Here is a 2,273-nt window from a genome sequence, read left to right on the forward strand (position 1 = left end):
TCAACTTTGATGGTAGAGTTTAGAAGGTAGAGGTGTACAAAGAGAAGAGGTGACAAGGGAAGGATAGAAGTCCTAATATCGAGAGGGATATTGTCTATAGTTGATGAAATAAGACATAGGGATGTATAGGTATTAAAGTTATAAAGAGACACAGAGGAACTAAAAACAGCGATGTAACTACTATAATGGGGGGAAGGAGAATGGGCTAACATCCTAGTCTATTATAGTAAGAAGTCAACAAACACTCTAAAATTTTATATATTCAGAACTGATGCGTTATCCAGAGGGAAAAAAGTTAATCTCTACAACAATTAAAAACAGAAACAAAGTTTAAAGGTGGTTGCTCTGGCATTGGAGTGCAGGGTTTAAGTATATTGGAAAACTAAGGGCTATCTGAATGACTTAACAGTGACCTGTATATTTATGTATCTTAAGACAAAAAAATGGCATATTCAAGGTTTTGTTGCTTTATTTTTAATAGCTTTAATAAGATATAATTTAAATACAGTAGGTTCACTAACTGTGCAGTTGGTGAATTTTGGTAATTGTATACAGTTACATAACCTTCACCCCAATCAAGGTATAGAATATTTCTTTCATCTTGAAAACTTTGTGCTACTTGCCTTCAATATTCAGCCCCCAACCTCTTGTCCTTGGTAAGTATTCATCTACTTTCTGTCACTTTAATTTTGCTTTTCTAGAATTTACTACAAATTGAATCCTAGAGTATAGTGTCTTTTATGTTTGACTCATTTCATTCAGTACACCTCTGAGATGTATCTGTGTTGTGTGTACTGTCACAATAAAGATTTCCCTCCTCCTTTATTTGTCTATAATAGTCATTGTGGTACAAAAGTCAGCATCAACCGTAGTGCTCTCAGTGTGTTCATGTTTTCTCACTCTCTACTATGAATCCATTAAATATCTTCATTTTTTTCTCTTTATCAAAGGTTGAATTAATTAAGGGGAATTTACAAAGTGTTGGACTTACACTTCGTCTTGTCCAGTCAACTGACGGGTATGCCGGGCACGTCATCATTGAGACTGTGGCCCCAAACTCACCTGCTGCACTTGCTGATCTTCAGCGAGGAGATCGACTGATTGCTATTGGAGGTAATTATACTAATATGCAGTATAGTTTACATTTACAGAGAAAGCAGAGAGTAGATGTGGGAGTTCTCCTCTCTCCCTTATTTTCATAAGCACATTACTTTTATAATAGAAAGTAGTAACTTTATTATAAAAATCTGAAGAAAGCCTTAAAATTTAATTTAAAACACACATGCCATATGACACTTAGGATACAAAGCTATAAAATAAACCTCAGCTGTTACTTGTTTGACATAACAGTTACTCTTTCCCATCTGAAAACCACAATTCAGTATAAATTTTTTAATATTCACACACCCTGTTCTGGTTTTGCCTACAGGATAAAATTAATTTTTTTGGTTTTTTTTTATTAATCCTCACCCAAGGACATTTTTTCCAATGATTTTTTAGAGAGAGTAGAAGGAAAGAAGAGGTGGGGGTGGGGGGGCAGATCGATGTGAGAGAGAGACACAGATTGGTTGCCTCCCACACATGCCCTAATTGAACTGGGGATCAAACCTACAACCCAGGTACATGCCCTTGACTGGGAATCAAACCTGCAACCTTTCGGTGTGCAGACTGATGCTCTAACCATTAGAATACACTGGCTAGGGTGTAAAATTAATTTTTTTCTTATGTACTTTTTTAAAAGGTTTTTGTTTTTAATTACACAAGTAGTAAATATTATCAAAAATAAATCTAAGCAATATAAATGTATGCTGAGTGGAAAAATATATCTACCATTTGTAAAAATATATTTATTGAGATAAGGGGCAGGTGTGATATACATTAATTTTTTTATAGCTATAATTCATTTATGTGGTTCTATAATAATTTTTTAAGTATTTAGTAATGGGATTGGTGACAGTTGAAAGAAGATTAACAAAATGGTTGCTATATTTGAAACTCAATAATGGAGTTCATTTTACTATTTCCTCTATATTTGCATATATTAGAAATATTCCAAAAGAAAAGGAATCCCACCCTGGCCAGTTTGGCTTGGTAGTTAGAGTGTTGGCCCTCGTATTCAAAGGTCCAAGTTTGATTCCTGGTCAAGGGCATGTACCTGGGTTGCAGACCTCATTCTGGCCTGGGTCAGGGCGTGTGCAGGAGGTAACTGATCAATGTGTCTCTCACATGGATGTTCCTCTCTCCTCCCTCTCTCTCTCTCTCTCTCTCTCTCT

At 35.5% G+C, this 2,273-nt stretch overlaps 1 protein-coding gene across 1 annotated transcript in view; it reads left to right on the plus strand.

Annotated features, from left to right (window-relative positions):
• Positions 1-1,053: 1,053 nt before the first annotated feature.
• The window catches only part of LOC106728390 (PDZ domain-containing protein 8-like), a 13,183-nt gene continuing 11,963 nt past the window's right edge, over positions 1,054-2,273 (plus strand). Inside the window, exon 1 of the mRNA XM_014550570.1 lies at positions 1,054-1,113. The gene's annotated coding sequence lies outside the window, so the exon portion shown is untranslated. The remainder of the gene's footprint in view (positions 1,114-2,273) is intronic.

The sequence above is a fragment of the Myotis brandtii genome, unplaced genomic scaffold (genome assembly GCF_000412655.1).
Source record: "Myotis brandtii unplaced genomic scaffold, ASM41265v1 scaffold604, whole genome shotgun sequence".
Lineage (NCBI taxonomy): Eukaryota > Metazoa > Chordata > Mammalia > Chiroptera > Vespertilionidae > Myotis > Myotis brandtii.